The following is a 10,698-nucleotide window of genomic DNA, read 5'->3' as shown; positions in this document are numbered from 1 at the left end:
TATGGATTAAATTAATGTATCCCTTTATTACAGACAATGATAAAATGAAAGGTGAAAAGGAAGCACAATCTTATTAGGCTGTAGACAATGACAAATATATTAGAGACCACCTCAAAATGCTCCTGAAACTCAGTGGCTCTGTACACTGGGCTCTGCTTTCCACACCCATTTTGCGATTACCAAACTGTGTAGCACAGGGCGCTGAAACTCACAGGAACCTCAGCACTGCTTATGTGGCAAGGTTTTTTAAATACGCCAGTATGGGTTTTTTTTTTTTTTTAAAGACCATTTTCTTCTGCAAAGCTTATTTTGCAAGCTGCATCACTGGACTCTTTCCTTCCACCTTTATTTTTTATTTATTTCTTTATTTACTTATTTATTTTTAGAAAGAGAGAGAGAGCCCAAGCAGAGGGGAAGGGCAGAGGCAGAGGGAAAGAGAGAATCCCAAGCAGGCTCCACACCCAGCATGGAGCCTGACATGGAGCTCGATCTCACAATGCAGAGATCATGACCTGAGCTGAAATAAAATATCAGATGCTTATCTGATCCAACTTTCAGCTTTGTATAATAGCAGACAGTTTATAGGAAAATTCTAGAAAATGATTATGTGACGACACTACCACCTGAATAAACGAGGAGGTTCAACGAATGGACAAATGGTGAGGAAGAAGGATATATACATACCTTCTGCTGAGGAGTGATAATACAAGGAACAGGGGTAAGGATCCTAGGAAATGCTGAACAAAATGTTTCAAACCCAAAATGGTGAGACCAGGAGGTCCAGAAGAGCAAGAATTGAAAGAAACTTGAAACTAGTCTCGTCCTATCACCTAACCAGGATTTACCTGTATTAAAGGGCATTCTTTACCAGACAATAATCTCAAGTGAGTGGACATCAGCTTATTCATCCTGGTTAGGCACTGTATATAAGTAATTTAATAAATAGTCATTGAGTGTCTACCATGTGTCTGGCACTCAACTAGGCATCAGAATGTAGCTATAAACAAGAGAGAGATGGGGCCTGCCTGCATGATGCTTATGGTTTAATTAGAGACACATTAAATCAGTAGTCTTTAAATAGCAGATTATATTTAGAATTTTTAGAAGTTCTATTTAAAAAAAACAAAAAAAACCCCACAGGATATAGTTGCCTGGCAAAGAAGATACCATGATTACGAAGGTGGCTTTTCCAGGACAAGTCTTATCCCCTGGACTCTGGATGTGCTGACCTCCAATTTACCAAATGTGGGAAACTTCGTTGCGTGATTTGTGGTTGGGGGGACTGTGTTCATGCTTTCCCCTGTTTAGTTCTGGCCAAGGAAAGAAAGTTTCATTTTCTGTTTTGGTGTGGGTTTTTATTTAAGTCTGAGCCCTTGTTGGGTCCTTTTGAAGAAAATTAATTGGTTTAGGGAGCTGAAAACAAACAAATACAGGATATTATGAAAGCACATCACAGGATGGGGGTTGTTTTGGCTGGTCCAAAAACTCAAAGGAACCCGCTCTGAGGAAGTGAATTTTCAAGTCTACAAATGAGTAAGCCTTTGCATAGACTCTTCCCTCGCCTGGAACTCCTCCCTTCCCTACACCTGGCTAGGGACCCAAGGTGGGAGGAAACCTGATGAAAGTGAAGAGCAGTGAGCTTGGAGGACAGTGATGGAGGAGAAAAGGGCCATGGGGTGACGGGGTCAGGTGGGTCTTAGGAAGATTGTGCCAGGACTCACTGACCACATGAAGTTTGAACTTTATTTTCAGAACAAAGAGAAGCAACTTAAACATTTTGAGCAGATGAACAACATGATTGAATTTGCAATTTAAAAAGGTGCCCTCTTTTGAGAACAGGGCACTGGTACAAGAGCAGGTTTGGGACAATTTGAAGGTAACCTCATTGGCATCGAGAGCCTGCTATGTGACAGACAACACAGTCTATGTATAGTAACTGTCTTAACCTTTGCCTCCACTCCGTGGGGCAGAGATTCAGGGCTGCTTTCACAGCCAAAAGTGCCATGTCAAAAGGTTTTCGTCAAAAAGTGTCTGATCCTCAGAAGGGCTCTGCACTGGGGGCTCAAGGCTCTGCGGTGTCTGTCTTGAAATTCTTAGTAATTTGGTTATTGACTATATTTTGTAAGCAGAGTTCAGTGGGACAATGGAGCATGCGCAGGGGCTGGGAGCCTCAGCTCACACACATTCCTGCCACCCCCAACCTCTCTGCCTCAGCTGCCGGCTCCCAGTACCATGGGACCCACCAGCCCTCCCCCACTCTATCCTGGCCCCATGACCACTGACACTCTCCTCGCCCGGGGCAGTGACCAAATGGTGCTGGCCTGAAAAGACCTGCATCCCACCATCATCCTTTGTCCCCGGCAGGGGCCGCCCCTCCTTGAGCACATAGGATGGAGCTCAGGCACATGGTGGCAGCTGTCCCCGCTCACTGCCTGGGGCTGGCAGCACCACATGTGTTTGGTGGGTGACCTGTCAAGGACAATCTTCTCACCCTGATTCAGGCAACAGATATAGTTTAGATTTAGAACTCAGTCTAATGACCGTTTATGAAATTCTGACCTATAGACAGATCGGATAGATTATGGATAGCTAGATGGAGTTCTAAATCTAAATTATGTCTCATAGGAAAATTCTGTAAGCCAGTTCACATGGCGAGGACCTTGGGGATCTTTTTGATGGGGACGATCACATTAATAATAAACATATTGAACACTTTTTCTATGGCTGATGTATATCTAAGCTCATCACATGCATTATCTCTATTTACCCTATAACTAACCTTAAAATCTGTTGTTCCCTCCATTTGGGTAAAAGATTAAGTCCTTGAGAGTTAAGTAACTTGCCTGAGATGACACAGCTTCATTTGCAGAAATAAGATTTAACACAAATCTAGGTAAATTCCAGGCCACAGCTCATTACCAGCCTGGGCACCAGTTCCAATCAGTCCAGCCTGCCCTTTTAACCAGTTGGGAAGAGCAAAGCCAGAGAGCCTAGAAATTTTCTTAAAGGTCTTAGAGGGTAATAATTGGACAATCAATACTAGAATCCTGTCTGTTTCTTAATGCAAAATTCTTTGTTTGGTAAATGATAACATCCCAAAGCCCTGCATAGTCATTGACCTTGGCTTTACCTGAGAGCATTTCTGCTAACAGGAGTTAAGAACCCACTTTGTCTATGTCCACAGCTTGCAGGGGTGTGAGGTGGAGCCCCTCTTTACTAGCTCACCTTGGGAGGAAGGAGGGCATCTTAAACCGGCCACTGAGTGGTACCTCCCAGAGTCTTCTGGGTCCAGAGCAAGTCCCCTGATGAGTGGGACAGCTGGGCTCTCCAGGACTCTCGAGGCACTGCCCTGGCCCAGAAATTGCTGGGTGAGTGTGACGTAGCTTTCCTTTCCAGGGCCACGTTGAGGTGGGTACACTGATGAGGAGCCTCTAACTTCTATGCCCTTGTATCGACCCCACCTCCATGTAAACAAGCAAGAATAAACACAGAGCAAGCAAACATGCAAAACAAATACAAAGGGTATAGAACAAGGCTTACAGACCTGTAATAAGTTCCAAAAAGGCTCCATGAATACACCGACTCAACTTGTCATAATTATTCATTCATGCATTCATTGATTTTTAAAAATATGTGTTTATTGCCTTTCTACTGGGTACCACACCCTGTTCTGGGTGTTGAGGATTACAGCAAGGAACAGAGCAGAGAATCCAATGCTCTCCTGGATCTGATATTCTAGTTGGGAAGTGACATGATACTTAAATATATAATATGTCTAATGGTGATCAATGCCATGGAGAAAAGAAAGCAGGCAAACACAAAAAGGAATGCAGGGCAGCAAGCAAAGTGCTATTTTCATAGGGGATCACTGAAAGCTTATCTCTCTGTTCTATTTGGGCAGAAACCTGAAAGTGGTAAAGAGCTAAGCTACCTACTTACCAGAGGGAAGAAAATTCCAGAAAGCATTCCAGCAAAGGGCAAAAGTCCTGAGGCAAAAGCTTGCTTATCACGTGCAAGCAAGGAGGCCAGTGTGGCTGGAGCAGTGTGAACAGGTGCAGGGGGGGAATGAGGCCAGGCAGGTGATGGTAACGAGGCAGGGATATCACGTAAAGCTTTGTTGGCCAAAGCAAGGACTTGAACTTTGAGATGGAAAACCACCTGAAGGTTTTGAACACAATCAACGGTCAAGTGATCTGAACAGATTTACCCTGGCCACTGTGCTGGGGAGACACTGACCCAGGCTAGGAGGGGTGAAGGCAGAAGCAGGGTACCCAGTTTAGAGGTGATGGTGATTAGCCCCCTGAGAAATGATGGTCCATGGGGATGGTGATAGAAAAGTTGAAAAGGAAGTATGTTCAGGGTCTATCTGAAGACAGAGCCAACAAGATTTGCCATGAGGACTGGCTGTGAGGAGTAGGAGGAAAAAGATGATTGCAGGATTTTTGGCCTGAGCCATCAGCGGTGATGGGGAATGGATTGTGAGAGCTCAGCGTCAGACGTGTTAAGTTTGAGGTGCCTATTAGATATCAAAAAGGAGATGTTGAGTAGACAAGTTTATATATAGTCTGCGGTTGGGAGGGATGTCCTGGCTAGAAATAAAAATTTGTAGTATTTAGCATATCGATGGTATTTAAAGCTATACCACTGAAAAAAATCACACAGGGAGAAATGTACTCGGAAAAAAAAATAATTAAAATGTGAATACCATGCTATATACATTATATACATTTAGGATATTATATGTATAATGTATATGATATATATATATTAGTTTAAGGTATCTTATAATATCTCTGCAAGGTAGGTAGTATTCATCTCATTTCACACATGGGAAATGCAAGAAGGTTGAGGGCTTACCTAAATTAATTCAAGTGGCAAATGACAAAATGGAACTCAGATCCAAGACACCACCCTCCTTTAGTACAGCTGCCTTACTGACCGTAGGCTCTGGACACCACAGTTTATCCTAAGTGTGGGTCCTTTTCTCGCCTGAGATTGGAGGTATTCTTAGGCATCAGTCCCCTAAATGCAAAGCATCTGAGAGAAGCTGCTGAAGGATAATGATCATTGTTTTAACATCCTCATCCCGCTTTACTGGCAGAATCTCCTCATTTAGTCTCCTGTCTTGCCAAGTATCCAGCAGGGACCTCAAGAAAGGAGGCCATCGGAACTGAATGATTTTGTGGCAGAAGAAAAGGACCACACAGTTTTATGCACAACCCAAACCTAAACGTTCCTACAGTTTGTAGCTGATGCAAAAGGCCAGGCTTTGCCCTCGGGGCTGCTGTGGGCAATGGGAGGCAGGGCTGGTAGGAGAAAGCCTCTGACCCCCTGGGAAAATGCTCCTTGGCAGCAGGGCGGCCTCCAGCCCAACCTCTCCAGGGCTGGCTCCCTCTGCTTCCTAACATGGACAGCCTGGTGGGATTCTTGTATTTGGTCCATTTCAACTGTCTCTCCCTCTTTCCTGAATGCACCAGGTTTTACAGCGTTCACAGCTGTTAATTAATGTCGACCTCTCGTCCTGAACAGCCGCTGGCGTCTTTAGTGAAGTTATAGATTTTCTTTCTCAATTGCTCTGCAGTCACCCCGAGGCTATTAATTTGGGCTATTAGCCGTGGGTGATTTCAAAATCCATATTGATAATGCTGAGGCTGTGGTGGCTGCCTGCTCCATGGGCTGTAAGCAAGCGGCAGCATCCTCTGTCCCCTCTGCTGTAGCCCGAGCTTTCTGGGAGCTCAGCCGGGCAGGTCATTGTTACAGGAATCCTGTTCCACGGATGACTCGGAGACATAGCCAGCTTCCATTATATTTTAAAAAAAGCAATAGTCATAATGGCAATAATGATAAGTTAATGAAATAAATTAACGATATGTTATGGCTAATCATATTAATTTGCATTGACTACTCATTTATTTATATCAGTTAGCAATAAAATAATTTTAATAAGCAACAATAAAAGTCGCTTTTATGATAATTCACTTATGGAGTAACTCCTACCTCCAAGGCATTGTAGTAAAGCAATTTTTTTCATCAAATCCTTATACTTTTTTTTTAAGATTTTATTTATTTATTTGACAGAGAGAGAGGAAGCGAGAGAGGCAACACAAGCAGGGGGAGTGGGAGAGGGAGAAGCAAGCTTCCTGCTGAGCAGGGAGCCTGATGTGGGGCTGGATCCCAGAACCTGGGGATCACACCCTCGGCCAAAGGCAGATGCTTAATGACTGAGCCACCCAAGTGCCCCGAATCCTCATAATTCTATAAGGGATGAGAGATCTGAAGTTAGAAAGTTTCTGCAAATTGTCCCATCACACAGCCAGCGGCCAGGGCTCCCACACATGTCTAAGTCCCAAGACGGCATTCTTGGGTTTGAATATTAGTCCTACAGACTGGCTGCTTCCCGAGTACTTGAAGGCACGTGTTAGCATGCAGATTACCATGCTCCTCTCTAGATTCATTCAGTCAGGTCCTGTGTGGCCAGACCCACAAATCTACAGTACTAACAAGCTCTCCAAATGACACTCACATATGCCCATCTGGTAACCTCTGTTAAATGGCTTTTAGTCACCACATTTCATGAGTGGGGGGCTCTTGAACCAGACGGCTTGACTATGAGGCACAAATTCATCACGTATTGCTGCATGTTATCGACAAAGTTACTTAAACTGTGCCTCAGTTTTGTCATCTTGCAAAGGAAGGATAATAACATTACATACTTCAATGTCTTGTTCAATACCCATGTTTTGAGCATTTACTGGGTATTGGGTGGAATGTGGTCAGGATGAGATGAATTAACACCGTCATGATCCTCTGATGGTGCCAGACAGTCAGTATTTGTTATCACCAACACCCTAATCTTTGGCATTGTGAATCAGAGACCACTGCTGCCTATGCGCTCAAAGCAAATGTCCTTGTATTTTTAATTCTTGAAGATAAAACTATGGTTTAAGTGTGGGAAAAGTAGATGCTTCTCACCTTGATAACTGAGCAGTATTGACAATTCAAAGACCTCAGTTGGAACTTCATTCTACCCTTTTCTATCCTGTGACTATAATAAAGTCACGTAACTCTTTTTAATTCAGCTGTAAAATGGGTTAATAGCACTTACTATGCACTACTGTGAAGAGATAGCAGACATGAAAGTGCCCTTCTTGATTGTGATGGCGGCTAAATACGGCACGTGAACACAACTGTTGACTTTGAGAATCGCTAGACCCCTCTCTGGTAAATCTGTGCCTCCTCACCATGCAAACCCTGCTCGACGCCCTTGGGAATCCAGCAGTGGATTATTTGGGGTTAAGGTATTATTTCAGGTTAGAAAGTAAATACTACATGTATTTTCCACAGAAGTGCCTCCCTATTGAAATGAGCCAATAGCCGGGCAGAGATCATGGGAAGGATCAGAGATAGACTCTGCCTGACGTAGTTCGCTAACATTACAGGGGATATCAATGTAGACAGCACGCACAGCAGAGCGAGCGTAAACATTCTCCAACAGGCATTGGTCAGTAAATAGACACACTGGAAGTTTTTAAGCAGGAAGTTAAATGTCCCACATTCTCCCTTCCTTTATTTCCCCAAAATTATCATTTTTATGTTTTTTTTTATTTATTTAAAAGGATCTACACTTGAGGTGTTTGTGTTTTCCCTTTTGTTTTTTGTTTTTAGGTTAGCATGTCTGGTGTTGTGTTGACAAGTGAGACTAGAAAATCTAGAAGGAAGAAGTCAAAACCGCCCATAAACTCTCCACACAGCGATAAAAATACATCAGCATGTTTCCTTCTGATTATTTTCTGTGATTGTATAATCTTTGCAATGTCAAGGTCTTTATGATGTATAATGCTGCTTTCTTCTTTTTTACACCCATTATTTGTATCATAAGCTTTCCCCATCTTTAGAAATCATTTAAACACATCATTTTATTGACAGTCACAGGGTAGATGTGTCATAATTTCCTCAAACAACCTACTATTGTTTGACATTTCAGTAGCTTCAGATTTACACTCATTGTAAAAATGGTTGCATTGAACATGATAATGTGTAAATCTTTGTCTTCATCTGAACTTCTAATTATAATATTTACTTCAGAAAGCTTCCTCAAAATAGGGCTCTCAGGTCCCTTTCTTTAAGGCTATTGATACCCCAACCTATTTTCCAAGAAGGAGGCCCCAATTTCTACTCCCACCAGCAGTATATTAAAGAGCCCAATTAATGAAACCTTCCAGGGAAACTGTCTTTTTACAAATGATGAAAAGGTTGAGATCATCATAAAACTTGAACCAGTCAATATGAAGTTAATCCAGATTTACTATATATTTATTTGCTGATTATTAATCATGTACATTAACTGGTCTAATTCGAATCCCACCCATAGAATTTGGGATAGAGATAAATGACTGGGAATCAGGCTGGAACATAGTGAGAGGATACCCAACCAACCTGATTTGTGTGTGTGTGTGTGTGTGTGTGTGTGTGTGTCTGCTTCTCTCCCCAGTCTCTATTCTATCCCACAAATATTTATTGAGCACCTACTAGAATCATCTGTTGATTCACTAAGTAATTACTGGACACGGGGAACCAACCAGATTATAAAGCAACACAGGGCAAATAAGGCAAATATGTCCTCAAGGAGCTTCCATTGAATTGAACAAATAATTACAAGTATGATAAATCCTAGGTGAGATAAAGACAGAATGTCAAATCTATCTGGGATATGAAGGATGACTAGTAATGGGTTAGCTGCAATGTAAATATGAAGAAGGAACAGTACATACAAAGGGCTTGAAAAGGGAAAGCAGGTGACATACTTGAGGAACTGGAAGAATCCTGGTATGACTATAGCACTGAGAACAGGGAGGAAGCAGAGGGCCATGTCTGGAGGAAGAGGATGTTGGCATAGGTCAGACTTCACAGGCCATTTAAAACCCAACATTTTGGTTCCAATAATGAACATGATAGAATGTTTGAAGTGTTTTAGAAGAAAGAAATGAAATGATCAGATTTGAATCTCAAAAAACAACTCCAGCTTCTGTTTAGAGAATAAATCAAAGAAAGAAAAGAGTGCAAACCTAGTGGTTCTTTAGCAAGTTAATTCAACCTAGGGGAGAGATGACTACGGTTTGGACCCCAGGAGGCGACAGGCATGATGGAAGGAGATGGGCAATCTTAATATCAATAATCATGGCAGCAAAGCTTTTTGCTGTTTAATCCCCTACACAGCTGCTGAAAAATCTTTCCTCTTGTCCCTTCTTCCTTGCTCCGTGAGGGTAAAGGATTGCTGATCACCGTTCATTCTTTAAGATCTTTTTCCACATAAAATCTACATTATAAAGTTTCCCTTGCTCTTTCTTTTCCTCGGGTCACATAATCACATTTCCTTTTATCTTAACTCTCAGAGCATACCAGTTCAAATTCTTTAAACTGTTGTTTAAAAAAATACTTTTAGGGGGTGGTGGAAGGAAAGCCCCAAGCTTTAAAAGGTAAATGTGAATTTGTCATTTTGCCATTATGCAAGGGTCCTTGTGTATGATATTTTCCTGGGTTACAGTAGAAACGCTGCATATGTTTAATAACCTAGTCATGAAATGCTAGAATTTTATAGTTTATAAAGCAATATTTCTATTCTGTTTGCTACAATTTGATGAAAATATGATAGGACAGGACAAAGTTGTCTGCAAATGCACTTCTTTTGAGGCATGAATACAGGACTTCCCTCTGTTGGGCAAGGTGGGAAGCTCAGAATGGTCACCTCTCTGGTGCGTATCCAGTTGTAGCTATGGAGGTAGGAACGGTATTGATTCCTCAGACACTTTCACTGGCTTGATGTTCAATTTTTTGCCCCATTTCTGCTGATCTCCTCATCTCACACAGAGAGAAGTAAGGATTAAGGAGATACCTTGTGCGACTTTACATAGCTCCTCAAAAAAAAGGGCTATATATATTCAATGCATTATGAATCTGATTGTGTTTGCATTTGTGATTTTTGCAAACATTGACTTAGCCCCTGAAGCTTCTTGTTTTCTAATTCTGTATTAGGAGAGGAATTGGTATTAACCCCCCCCCAGCAAAATATTTTTGTTAAATCAGGAGAAATGGGAAGCAAGTGGCTTTCATTCATGGTTTTATCTTCCCCACAGTCAATTCCTTTCTGTTTTACCAAATGGTCACTTTCTAAATCCTTTGTCTCATCTCATGCAGATGCAGCCCCACCTCTAAACAACTTCACAAAAGGACTTTGATGCTGCTTGTTACCTTCCCATGATCTTCCCCCAACCGCCATCTTTGCTTCTCTGTTAATTGTATGCTTGCTTTGGGAGTTAAGAGAGAAGAATGCTACAGGAAAATCAAAGAGAGTGATGTGTTTTCTGCTATTTGCCTCATGACCTTGTACACTGATCCCTTATTGAAGGCTTCTGTATTGTACTTGGCATTGCCTGTTATGTTACTTTTGATGGAAGTGCCAGGCTGAGAGTGACATTTCGCCTAAGTGTGTCAGGCAGTCAGGAGTAGCAAGAGGCTGCTTCCAGTAATTCCATGAAGACACCTCAACCCTGACCTTTAATTGCTTTCACAGTCCTCAGCCCTGTCTCCCGTGATTTAAAATAATGATGAGATGGGTCCAGGGTGGGTTTGTCAGGCTCAAGGAGCACCCAGGCAAGCCTCACAGTCTCATTTCTTGACTCTTGGCAATCTTTTCCATGC

At 42.2% G+C, this 10,698-nt stretch overlaps 1 non-coding gene across 1 annotated transcript; it reads left to right on the top strand.

Moving 5' to 3' along the window:
* Positions 1–1,143: 1,143 nt before the first annotated feature.
* Positions 1,144–1,303, top strand: LOC117802832. The gene has a single exon (XR_004626355.1). It is a non-coding gene; the product is annotated as a U1 spliceosomal RNA (small nuclear RNA).
* Positions 1,304–10,698: the final 9,395 nt, after the last annotated feature.

This window comes from Ailuropoda melanoleuca, chromosome 6, assembly GCF_002007445.2.
Source record: "Ailuropoda melanoleuca isolate Jingjing chromosome 6, ASM200744v2, whole genome shotgun sequence".
NCBI classification, from domain to species: Eukaryota; Metazoa; Chordata; class Mammalia; order Carnivora; family Ursidae; genus Ailuropoda; species Ailuropoda melanoleuca.
The sequence above is the reverse complement of the archived record's forward strand: the minus strand, read 5'-3'. Positions and strand labels throughout refer to the sequence as shown.